The sequence below is a fragment of the Plecotus auritus genome (genome assembly GCF_963455305.1).
Source record: "Plecotus auritus genome assembly, chromosome: 6".
Lineage (NCBI taxonomy): Eukaryota > Metazoa > Chordata > Mammalia > Chiroptera > Vespertilionidae > Plecotus > Plecotus auritus.
The window spans coordinates 101472358-101485713 of record NC_137773.1 but is presented as its reverse complement, the minus strand read 5'-3'; the positions used below and the strand labels follow the sequence as shown (position 1 = coordinate 101485713).

The 13356-nt window shown below is 49.2% G+C and overlaps 1 protein-coding gene across 2 annotated transcripts in view; it reads left to right on the top strand.

Moving 5' to 3' along the window:
- The first annotated feature begins 6489 nt into the window (after positions 1–6489).
- The window catches only part of LOXL2 (lysyl oxidase like 2), a 101751-nt gene continuing 94884 nt past the window's right edge, over positions 6490–13356 (top strand). For both annotated transcript variants that reach the window (XM_080673937.1, XM_080673936.1), the window contains exon 1: positions 6490–6643. The gene's annotated coding sequence lies outside the window, so the exon portion shown is untranslated. The remainder of the gene's footprint in view (positions 6644–13356) is intronic.

Below are 13356 nucleotides of genomic sequence, written 5' to 3'. Positions count from 1 at the left end.
CAGCCGCTCAAATGCTTTCTGGGAGTCAGCAAGGCTTTGCTGGGCCGTGGCCTGGAGCGAGGGCCCTGCCAGGTGCCAGCGCATCACACTACAGAAAAGCTTCCTTTTATGTCCGCACCCCCACCCCTCCCTGTTTTGGCTGCGTCTTTGAGACAAGGTGGTCAGAGCTGGCAGAAGCCAGGTGTCTGGAAATGAGATTTGGACCCGTTTTTGTTGTGTTTTTTTTGTTTTGTTTTGTTTTGTTTTTTTACTGCTCCCCTAAATCACTGTGCTAAGTGAGTCTCCCTCTGAGCAGGAGGCTTTCCTGGTGGAGGGGGCAAATGGGGAGCGAGGGAGCAGCAAAATTACCATGTGGGCAAAGCTTGTCTTCAGAATCTGCCCCATGTTTCATGCCTTTGCCAAATTTCCAGGGTCCATTCTATGCCAGCGTGTCCCACCTGTTCCCAGGTGTCCCAGGGCGCCACCCTAGGCAAGGATGAGCTGGTTTTCCAGGTCTGGGTCTTTCTCTCGCCACTCCAGACCCAGCCTGGAGAGGATTGGCTCTTCCTTCCTGCCTGTCTAGTCTCTCCTCTCTCCCCCCACTCGCCTCCCCCCACCTCCTGTCCCTCAGGTCTCTGCTCACCGCTTGTAGCCAGGCATTTTGAACTGAGTCTCATATAGCTTTATACTGCTATTTAATTTCTGTGTTATCTTCTCCCCCAAATCACAAGGTAAGCCCCTTGGGCACTGCATTAAGTTTTATTTATTCCTAGTACACACACACACACACACACATGCACACGCACACACACGCACACGCACACACACACATGCACACGTACACGAAGGTATGATACTTCAGGACGGTGCTTCGTGAAAATTGTTCAGAAAATAAGAAGACAAGCCACACACTGGGAGAAAATCTTTGTCAAGGACTATGTCCAAAATATATATTTTTAAAAACCCTCAAAATTCAACAATAAGAAAACAAACAACCTCCCTCTCCCTTCCTCTCTCTCTAAAATTATTTTAAAACATTTGTAAAATGGAGAAAAATATCTGAAAAGATACCTCACCAAAAAAGATAAGCAGATGGCAAGCAAGTACATGAAAAGATGCTCCACGTCACACATGATCCGGGGAAAGCACATTAAAACAGCAGTGACACGGCAGAATATACCTATTGGAATGGCAAAGCCTGGAACCCTGACAGCACCAAGTGCTGGTGAGGATGCGGACAACGGGGCTCCCCTTCATTGCTGGTGGGAATGCAGAATGGTACAGCCACTTTGGAAGACAGTTCGGCAGTTTCTTAAGAAACTAACTCTTTCAGAACCCCAATAACTGTGTTATGTGACTTTTTTTCTAATTGTTTTTGTTAATCCTCACCTGAGGATATTTTATTTTATTTTTTTTAGAGAGAGTGAAAGGAAGGGAGGGAGAGGGAGAAGGAGAGGGAGGAATATATATATATATATATATATATATATATATATATATATATACACACACACACACACTGAGTGGTCAGATTATTATGATCTCTGAACGTATAATAATCTGGCCACTCGGTATATATATATTAGAGGCCCAGTGCATGAATTTGTGCATGGGTGGGGTCGGGCCAGCCTGGCCAGGGGGAGGGGACATGGGTGATTGGCCAGACTGCCTGCTGGTCGAACTCCTGGTTGAGGGGACAATTTGCATATTAGCCTTTTATTATATAGGATATACACTGAGTGGCCAGATTATTATGCGTTCAGAGATCATAATAATCTGGCCACTCAGTGTGTGTGTGTGTGTGTGTGTGTGTGTGTGTGTGTATAGAGAGGGAGGGAGAGAGAGAGAGAGAGAGAGAGAGAGAGGAATCAATGTGAGAGAGACACATTGATTGGTTGCCTCCCACACATGTCCTGACTGGGGTGGGGTTTGAACTTGCAACCCAGGTACGTGCCCTTGACCAGGAATCAAACCTAAGACCCTTCAGTGCACCGGCCAATGTGTTAACCACTGAATTACACCATTTGGGGCGCTAATTGTTTTTATTGTGGTAAAATACACATAACATAAAATTTACCCTCTTAACTATTTTTAAGTGTATAATGTGCAATAATCACCCCTATCCAGATCCATAACTCCCTATGACATCCCATAACTCCAACTCCTTCATCTTGTAAAACTGAAGCTCTGTACTCATTAAACAATAATGCCCTGTCCCCCACCCCCTAGCCCCTGACAACCACCATTCTATTTTGTCTCTATGAATTTGACTAAGTGAATCACATAGTGTTTGTCTTTTTGTGGCTGGCTTATTTCAGTTAGCATAATAGCCTTGTTTCATCCATGTTGTAGCATCTTTCAGAATTTTCTTTCCTTTTTAAGGCTGTGTAATATTCCATTGTGTGTATATACCATTTAAACTGAATATACTCTCACTACATAATCCAACAATCGCACAATCTGGAATTTAGCCAAATGGGTTGAAAATTTATGTTCACACAAAAACCTGCACACAAATATTTATAGCAGCTTTAGTCATAATGGCCAAAACTGGAAGCAACCAAGATATTCTTTAGTGGGTGAATGGATAAGGAAAATGAAAGAAATGGGAGAAGCTCCGCCCATAGTGTGCAACAAAGGATGACCACCGCATCCTAGAAAATAGATTCCATGAATAAAACAATTCTTTAGAAATACACATGTGCTTCCTGGAGAAGAGGCAAAGGCATCCTCGCCGCTCCTGAGGGCACACACGTGCGGTGTACGGCTGGCTGTGCGCTCTGAGCAGACGTGGGATGCTCCCAGGGGTTAGAACACCGGCATCTGGATCTGGATCCGGGTGCAGCACCGCTGCTGACCTGCCCAGGGGCCCTAGCCAGTCAGCAGCTTTCCGGCTTTCTGGTTCCACGTCTAAACAAGATGCTTGGACAGGATGTTCTCTAAAACCTGCTAGTTTTATAATTTGGCCCTGAAAACGGCAAACGCACACTGCGGTATGAGGCGTGGACCACGAGGGGGCGCTGCCTCCTAGGAGAAAGTGGGACTTGTTCCCAACCACTTCCTTAGTATCCTCACTCATTAAAGTGGTCATGATGGAACACGACAGTCTCACATCCCGGAATGTATCCTAAGGAAGTCATTCCTGTGGCCCTTGAAGGGGACGGGGCGGGGGGAGGGCAGGAGGGTGCTGCTTCCCTCCCGCTCTGGCTCTCACAGTGCCACGCCATCGTCCAGGGGGAGTTAGGATTTGAACCCAGATCCCCTGACGGCTCTGAATCCACTGTGTGGTTCTGCTTCGGCAGCAGCATAGGGCCTGGAAGATGGGGGATGGCACAGCCGAACCTACAGACGTGAACATGCGGTCATGATTTTATGTCATCTAGAACAGAGGCCTGCTGCTCTCTGCAAGGGGTCTCCCAGGCCTTCGGTTCAATTCAACAACAGCACACCAATGAACTACCCGAGCTCGTTTTCTCTGGGGATGGGGGCAGTAAGGCACAGATGGTCTTTCTGAGGCCTCCAGTGTGCGGCCACTAAGTACTTGAAGGAAAAGTCAGGCACCCTTCAGCTGCCCCAGCTTGACCACTTATCAGCTTTGTGGCTCTGAGGCATGGCTTTCTGGTCGTAACAATTAGTAGCAACCATATAACAGCGGCTCAATAACTATTACTTTCCCAAGGATAATGGTCATGGTGTAATTTATGCTAGTAAAAAGTTGTAAACAAATTGATGTCTAACAATAGGGAAATGATGCCATAGAACATGGCAGTGTTAGACCCTGGAACAGTCTAAAACCATTAAAAGCAGATCGAAAACAGCATACAAAATAAAATAGTTAAAACTTTTAAGAGCTGGGCACAAAAACTACTTTGGTTTAAAGAAAATATCCTGAAGGAAATACTCCAAATGTTAGGTGTTCATTTGTGGGTGAAAAGACATTGGGGTGACAGGCTTCTCCATTTTTCCTCTCACATTTTCTGAATGTTCCACAAGGAGTTTGCTTTGTTCAGAATGAGACAAAACATTATTTACAAAGTTAGTTCCCTTTCATTTTATGCCTTTTTGATTAACATTTTAGCAGGAGAGATAGGACTAGAAGTGGAGGGATCACAGAACAGGTGAGGGGAGAGGAAAGAGCTCAGTTCCACTGGCATTTATTGAATATTTGCTATGTGCAGACTCTGTGGAAGGTACTGACTGACAGCTGAGAAAGGTCTCAAAGAACTAGGCATTGCTGGGCAGACAAGGCAAGAGCACGGTATGTGCAAAGGCCCTGGGGTATGAAACAGCAGGCTTGGATAACAGCCAGTAGGGCCTATGGGGGAGGGGAGAGAATGTGGCTGGGAGATGAGCAGGCTGGAAAGGGAATGTCAGAGGTATTAAAGGGTCCCAACTACATTCTGTGGGTCCTGGAGCTACTGTGGTTCCTTTTTTTTTTTCCAGTTGAAATTTTATTGAGATAATTGTAGATGCACATGCAGTTCTAAGAAACAATACAGAGAAACCCTCATATACTTTGCCCATCTCCCCCCAGTGGTGACATTATAAGATTGACGTGGGTGCAATCCACTGACCTTCCTCAGATTTCCCCAGTTTTGCCTGTAATGCGCATGTGTGTGTGTATTAAGTTCTATATAACTTTATGTAAGTTCTTATATCCACTACCGCTGACAAGGTATTGAACAGTTCCAACCACAGAAACTTTTATAACCAATATACCCACCTCCCTCCTTCCACTGCCCACTAGACCAGGGTACGGAGGAGGGGCCTGAGAAGACCCGGTTTCTGCCAGGCAGAGTTCACAGTAGTTGGGGTGGGCTGTGAGTTAGGGTGCCAAGTTTGGGCTTGCTAGATGAGCTGTGGCCATGGGCATGTCCAGAAGGCCAAGGGGATTCCAGTGGATTTACAGTTCTAAGCTGAGGGGAGACACTGGAGCTGAGGCTGCGGTGGAAGTCACCACCTATCACCTCTGGTGCCCTAGGTGTGCTAGGGAGGAGCCAGGGGAGGAAACAGACAGCGTCTGTGGTCAGTCCACTTTGGGTTCCCTCTGCACCGAGGCTCACAGCTTGGCGCCTTGCTTTAAAGCTATCTGCTTCCCCAAACAACCTCCAACTCCAGGGCTGTGACTGGGACCTTACTGGTCACTGTGGGCGGGTCTGGAGCCAGAAGGGGGTACTGTTCCTCCCCCAAGCCACGCCCTGTGGCGGGGAGGGAGGTCTCAGACTCCAGTTCCTCTCCTTTGCCCTCTTATTCTCCAGCCTCCTTGGGCCCAGTGAAAGCGGTGGCCAGCGTCTTGAGCTCCTCCTGAAGATAGCCCCCAGCACCGGCGGGGGGGGGGGGTGAAAGGGCTGAACCAGTGGCCACCAGGCATGCCCAGGAGCTGGAGCCAGAAAGCCAGCAACCTCTGTCACAGGGGCGGCTTCACGCCTCCCAGCTTAGAGGGGCCGCTGCCGGCCGTGCTGGTCAGGGCAGTGCCTGTGCTGGAGGTGGGGAGGGAGTCCTAGCAGGCTCCTGGCCCTCCCACTGCTCTGGCTCCGCCGCGCCCAGGCTCGCTGTACCTTTCCTCACTCTGGTGGATGCTCCCTTCCCTGATTGAAGTCTCTTCTTGCCCCACGGCGGCTGCATGAGGTCTAAATAAAAAACGAACATAAAGCTATCTGCTTCAGGCCTGCTGAAGCCTGGCCCTTGTTTAAGAAGCCCTGGGATTCTGCACAGAGGGCTCCCCCCCGCCCCTGCCCATGACCACCTCTCTGCTCCTAGTGTGAGGCGCAAAGCCGGACCTGGAATGTCCTCTGCACAATATACACTCCCTTAGCTGGGTCCTATTCAGTCCCCTGAGTGCAGGGTTGTTAATCCTGGCCCTGCCTAGCGGGGGGGGGGGGGGGGGGTGGCGGGGAGAAGGGGGAGGGGCGGGACGGACTTTAGAGGTCACTGAGTCCGAAGCCTTGAATTCACAAAGCAGAGAGCGGATCCTCAGGGGAGAGAGGTTTGTGGAAGGCCAGAGATGTGATCTGCTGGAAGAAAGGGGCTGCTTGTTGCACGCTGGAATCTGCTTTCCCACCGAGGAGAAACCCAGGAGAGATGGATGAAAGTTTCTGAACTTCTTCATTTATCCGTTTTTATTGAGCGTCTACTACGCGCAGGCAGTGCTGGACTCTATGGACCGCGAGCTGGATGAGCCTCCGACCCTAATGCAGGAAGAGAAGGACGTCAAAGGGTTAAATTCCAGGAGCGTTGAGGAGGTGGGGAGTAGAGGAATCTTCCGGAGGAAAACCCCCCTCCCAGCTTCTCAGGCTTCGGAAACCCGGGTGTGAAGGGCTTGGAAGCGGCTGCGCCTGGCGCGCGGTCTCCGGCACGGCCCCCTTTGGCCTCGGGGGTGACCGCTCTCCAATTACAACAAAAGGAGCCGGGGCGGGCCAGTGCGGTGGCCGCCCTTAGGAAGGGGTGGGTCCGGGGAGGGGTTTGCTGCTCTAGTCCCCTTAAAAGTACCGGGAAAAGAGTGAAGGCGCTACTCCAGCTCGCGGCTCCCTGAATTTGGAGCTCGCTCTCTCCAGCCGCCCCTCTGCTCGGGAAAGGGGCTCGGCGGCGACGCGCGCGGGTGCAGACGGGGGGCCACCGAGGGAAACGTGGCCCCAGCCAAGCCAGGGCGGACCCCTCCTACCAAGTAAGCGCGCTCCCTGCGACTCCCAGGGAGCGCAGTGGCTCGAGGGAGGGGGAGCGCCCAGGCGACGTCTTCAGACTCCACTCCGCGCGAGGCCAGTCTCTTCGCGTGCTAGGGGTTCCGGGGCCCTGGGCGGCGGCACACACAGTGAAGGCTTCTTGCTCAGAGAGATGCGGGACGTGCAGTCTAACGGGTCCCACTCTCGACTGGGGCGGACCCATCCAGCCCCACCTCGCTGGAGCCGGGCCGGCGAAGCAGCTGGCGTGCCCTAGGAAGTGGGGCGCTCGGTTCCTAGCTCGCCTGGGGCGCCTACAACCAGGCAGGACAGAGCCAATCGAAGCTCAATGTGCGATCGGTGCCTAGGAGGGTGCCGCGTGGGGTCGGGGACACTGGGGCGGCGTTCGTGCCTGGAATTCTGGCTTTGAGGGACGTGGAGCGCGCAGGGGATGGGGGTCGCACTGAGTTGGGGCTTTGGAAATGTGGAGCGCACGGGGCCGAGCGGGGTGGCGGGGGGGGAGGGGCCATTGGGCCTGAGCCTAGGAGCTCCAGCGCCCATTGCCTGGAATTGGGGTTCTCTTCAGCCTTCCAGTTAATTTCATCTGAGCTCCCGAGCACCCTGAGTCCTGTGGGAAGGGAGGCGCGGTTAGCACCCCAGGTACTTACTCCCAAGTCGCCCTGGCTGGTCCGGGAACCAGGGAGCCTCTCCCGCAGTTTGGACAGAGAGGCCCTGGAGCAGGAAAGAACCAGCACAAACGAACCCACGGGTCGTGTGAGCAGGATCGCCCCGGGGTAGAGCTAATCCCAGTCTTGCGAGATACTCCTGCGGTCCTCGGTGACTGCAACTTTTACGCAGGCTCTTTGGCCACTGCGCTCCGTCCCCAACCCCTCAAAAATCTGGGAGCCCTGGGTGTAGCTGCCTGCCTGGGGCGTCGCTGTAAATCAGCGCCGGAATAGAAATGATCGGAAGAATCAAGCGTGATTGAGATTCTTTTCTCTCTCTCATCCTCCCATCCCCAGTAAACACCACCAAATACCAGCGGGGTGGGGCGGGGGGAGGAATAGGGTACAGCGCACGGCGGGTGGGGGGTGGGGGACTGAACTACTCGTGCTGGAAACCGCAGAGATGTGGGTGAAAGTCAGAAACATACCCCAAATTAATTTCGTCGTCTAAAATCTTGGAACTGCGGAGATCAGTCCAGTCGTTTCTTTCTGCAGAAGAGGAAAACTGCTGAAGGTCGAGGCCACTGGGTTAGTCAGTGTGGAACTCGAACTCATATCCCTTGCACCACAGCCGGCCTGTCTGTCTGGGAACCCCAAAGCCCACTTGCCACTCTTGGTGGACTTATTTCATTTGTTCATGGTGTATTGTGTAGTTCATTTGCCTGGTCAATGCCCAGATGAATGACTGACTTACTGGCCAATGCCTTAGCTAAATTGTTACTCTTACTCTCCTTCATCCCTTTGTCCTATTCCCCTTCCTGGTCCCTGGTATCTGTCCCTAGAATGACCATCAAACCCATGGCAAAATGGACCCCTCAGGATTGAGTCTCAGTGGTGTGTGTGTGTGTGTGTGTGTGTGTGTGTGTGTGTGTGAGAGAGAGAGAGAGAGAGAGAGAGAGAGAGAGAGAGAGCACATCTGTTTGTCTCTCTGTGACTTTGTGTTAAAAAGTGACTTGGTCTAAGGCCACTTAGCCATTAAGTGGCAAAGCTGAATGAAACTTAGGTCTGAAGACAAAGTATGCACTTGGCATTTTGATGCAGGGCAGATAGAAAATTCCATGAAGTCACTACCCTCTCTCTCCTCACATCTGGGCTCCTTGCCTGGCCCCTTCCCGCCTGGCCCCAAGTCCCTGTCCTCCGACCACTGGATGGCCAATGTGGAGAGGCCTTGTGAACTAAACAGATTTTCTGTGCTCTAGAGATGACCATCAGTGAAGCTTTCGAATGTTCCAGAAAATTCTGCTTTGTTTATTTAAAAAGTATTTTCCTGAAAATTTTTAAATATACACCATAGTAGAGAGAAGGCCCCCAGCTCAACAGTTAATCAATATTTTGCCACCCTTGCTTTATCTGTTTTCTCTTTCTTTTTTTACTGAAGTATTTTTAAGCAATTCCCGGACATCCAGTCATTGCATCTCTAAAAATATTAAATAATCATGATGTCATGATTGTACCAAGAAAAATTAACCATCATTCTTTGGTATCATCTAATCCCCAGTTCATATTCAAAATGTTCCCCCAAATTCCTTTTTACAGTTGATCTGAGGTCTGTTGATTTTTAGAATTTATTCATATTGTATGTTGTTCCTTATTTGACTTTCACAATGTCCCACTAAAGAGTAAAATGGGTATTTTTTTTAAGGTTTTTTTTTAAATGTTTTTATTGATTTCAGAGAGAAAGGGAGAGGGAGAGAGATATAAAAACATCAATGATGAGAGAGAATCATTGATCAACTGCATCCTGCACGCTCCCCACTGGGGATCAAGCCCGCAACCTGGGCATATGCCCTGACCAGGAATTGAAACATGACCTCCTGGTTCATAGGTTGATGCTCAACCACTGAGCCACACTGGCAGGGCAAGACGGGTATTTTTGAGTTCATTTTATAATTGAGTAAACTGACAAACAGATAAGCTGTGCAGATGGCACAGCTGCGGTTGGCGGGCCAGGACCTGCCCCGGCTGCACCCCTGGGCACTGGGGAGGGATGTCAGCTGCTCTCAGAAGCATTCATTTGGCTCTGGCTTCATCCCGGGCTTATCACTTCTCATACACCTGCCATGATAAATGCCTGTGGGAATATTTAGTAATTGGCCATTTGGTGCTGGCGATAAATTGGCTGCTAAGTCAGGAAGCCTGGGTTTATTTCCCAGTTTATTGTAAAACTGTACAAAAAGCGACGTATGTCTGAGGGGCTCAGAGGTGGCCATCTGAGTTAGGAGGCGGAGTATTTCCCCATCCTCTGGCTCCAGGGTCTGAAAATAGGTCGGATGAGTGAAATGGCTGCAGCTGGAATTCCTGGAAGAGACAAAGGCAAAGGCCCCGGAAAGAAATCTCATTTCGAACAATTACCCATCACTGATCATCACCCAGGGACTGGCAGGAGACATGTTCATTGCCTCCTAAATTCTGAGACAGCAAAGAGGCTCCCATCCACAGTCCTTCGTTTATGGACAACTTTGTTGAGTCTGCCTTTGTCTGATGAGGATGTAGAACACCAGAATTTTTACTTTTAGCATTTTCATTCACTTTGAGATGGGGTGGTAAAGAAATCATTCTTGCATTTTATAAATGAGGCTCATGAGTCAGAATTTTCCCTCCTTGGTTGGCTGTAGGAAGATGAAATCTCATTTATTGACACTTAGATTTTTTTAAAATATTTTTTTATTGATTTCAGAGAGGAAGGGAGAGAGAGAAACATCAATGATGAGAAAGAATCATTGATTGGCTGCTTCCTGCACGCCCCCTACTGGGGATCAAGCCCACAACCCAGGCGTGTGCCCTTGAGTGGAATTGAACCCAGGACCCCTCAGTCCACAGGCCGATGCTCTATCCACTGAGCCAAAGCAGCTAGGGCTTGACTCTTAGATTTTCTGCTCTTCTGTTCACTGCCCTGAAATAGACATGGAAAGGGCAGACCTTCCATGGAACAGCCATTCAGGGATGGACGAGTGGTTGCTCCAATCCCTTTATTCAACAGCAGAACTCAAAGGGGCAAAATATCAACCTTCGACCACACTGTCTTCTGGCAACCAGACATGCTCCATCCCTTCGCTAACAGGCTCTCTGTGTGGCGTAGAACTCCTAAGTGATTCCACATCAGCAGCTTCCTTCCTTTTATCATTTTGGGAGCGTTTAGGAGGTACAGTGCCCCTATCCCGTGCCTGACTGGGTTCAGAAGAACAGCTTTTAATTACTATTGTTCATTGCCCTCGGGAGATAGCCCTTCCTGCTCAGTCCTCATGGCAGAGTCACACAGGCCCACCTGCACTCTGGATCTGGGTAGGCTATGAGGGCTCAGTTGGCGTGGCTGGGTTCTGCCCTGCTCCAGGCCACAGAACCAGCAGGACAGGCGAGTGTGGGCAGAAAAGGCAGAGCCAAGCAGGTGTCCACAGAGACACGGCTGCAGCAACACACTGCCTGTCTTATAAGTCCCCAGCCGTGTCTGCATTGAAATGAGTCTTCAGACCTTCTCATCCTAGTAATTCCAGTTGTGCTCCTGCTGATGAGCATGGCACCTGGGTGGCAGGGGACACATCTGGCCAGGTGTGCTGGCCAGTCTCCCCCCACCACCTGCTTCAGAGAAGTTTTTATGCATCAGGACCACCCTTTCAGAACAGCCCCTTGTCCGAGGGTGAGAAAGCATGATGGTGACAGTGTAGATAAGATTTCTGCCAGAGTTTTTGTTTGTTTTTTTAAAATGTATTTTTATTGATTTCAGAGAGGAAGGGAGAGGGAAAGAGAGACAGAAACATCAATAATGTGAGAGAGCCCTGACTGGTTTGGCTCAGTGGATAGAGCGTCGGCCTGCAGACTCAAGGGTCCCAGGCTCGATTCTGGTCAAGGACATGTGCCTTGGTTGAGGGCACATCCCCAGTAGGAGGTGTGCAGGAGGCAGCTGATCGATGTTTCTCTCTCATCGATGTTTCTGGCTCTCTATCCCTCTCCCTTCCTCTGTAAAAAATCAATAAAATATATTAAAAAATAATTATGTGAGAGAATCATTGATCGGCTGCCTCCTGCACGCCCCCTACTGGGAATCGAGCCCACAACCCAGGCATGTGCCCTTGACCAGAATTGAATCCAGGACCCTTCAGTCCACAGGCCAACGCTCTATCCACTGAGCCAAACCAGCTAGGGCTCTGCCCAGGGTTTTTGAAAGCATTATGCATTTCCCTTGGCAGAAACAATCTACCCCGGCAAATTGTGTAGAGTTAATTCTCACTCTACACTCAAACAGGTGTAGAGTGAGAACTAACTCAGGGGATGATGAGGACGTGATTAGAACCACAGTCAATAAGTTCTTCTTGCCCAAGGCTTTTTCATCCCTTCCCTTGGAATACCTTTAATATTTAATTGGTAATTTTATATGTCAATGGTGGTTTTTCTTTTTTGTTTTTCGTTGTCAAAATCTCTGTTAGACAAGCAGGCACAGCTGGCCACGTGGGTGTTCCATGGCAGCAGCTCCGTGTTCCCTTGATGTGTTGCCAGTGTAATACTAAGTGAATCTTCTGAGGAAATCACGTCGCTTGCTTACAAAGCGTGTGTTTTATGAGAAGATAACTTAAGTCGATGACTTGTGAACAGCTTAATTTGCTCCGGCAATTTCTTTATACTGTCCTTCTTGAACTTGGATCCATGAACTTTCCCCGCCCCCAGCCTTGTCCCGGGGACCACGGATGTCCTGGCACGAACAGCACAGCTTTCCAGAGTGCCCACACGATGCAAAGATTTAGAAAGAAAGCTGTTTCCCTATTTATCTTCTCAAAGCTTTTATTTTAAAATATATATATATATATATTTTTTGGTTGATTTCAAAGAGAGAGATAGAAACATCAATAATGTGAGAGAATCATTGATCGGCTGCCTCGTGCAGTGGGGATCAAGCCCACAACTCGGCCATGTGCTGTTGACCAGAACCGAACCTGGGACCCTTCAGTCCGTAGGCCGACGCTCTATCCACTGAGCCAAACCGGCTAGGGCTCAAAGCTTTTATAAAACTAACACAAATATACATTTGCGTAAAGTACATTTTTAAAGTAAACTCTTCTTCCTTCCTCCCAAGAATAATGGTGGCGTACCTGGGTAAACACCACCAGTCCCAAGCCTTTATCTGGACAGACTTTTGTCATCAGGTTAGCTGGAATTGCTCTGGCAGGCCCATTACCAAGTTGTAAGAATAATCTTTTAAAATACTTTTAAGCTGCCCTGAATTCAGGAGGTCTGTTTGAGAGAGCCTTCTGCTAAGCAAGTTTAGTACATTTTAATGATCAAGCAGGAAAAACTAGAATTTATACATCAGTGAAACCCTGTTGGGTCACCCATCCTTTTCAATGTCTCTTCATATTCTTAAATTAATATTCTCCAGGTGGTTTTTTTTTTTTCCCTTCTGGAAGCTCTCAAAACCATGCCCACCTCTCCACCCAACTCCCAACCCCCTACGTCATCTGTTGCAACAACGTAATTATGTCATGATCTACCCCAGTGCCATCCATTGCCTGGAGAGCTGCTAGTTTCCTAACTGGCCTCCTTTCCCTCCGTCCTTTTTAATTTTTTTAAATTCTGACTTGAGAATATTTTTCCTATTGATTTCTAGAGAGAGTGGAAGAGATGGAGGAAGGGGAGAGAGAAACACAGACACATTGATTGGTTGCCTCCCGAACACACCCCTACACGGGCTGGGGAACCTGCAACCAAGGTACATGCCCTTGATCAGGAATCAAACATGTGTCTGTGGGCCAATGCTCTAGCCACTGATCCAAACCGGCCAGGCCTTTCCATCAACCCTAACCCATGCGAAGCCAACCTTTATGTAGTAGCCACAGTGACACTTATAGAGCTGGTGTCCGTCAACTTTTTCTCTAAGGGCCAGATAGCAAATATTTTATTATTATTTCAAAATATATTTTTATTGATTTCAGAGAGGAGGGGAGAGGAAGAGAGAGATAGAAACATCAATGATGAGAGAGAATCATTGATTGGCTGCCTCCTGCACT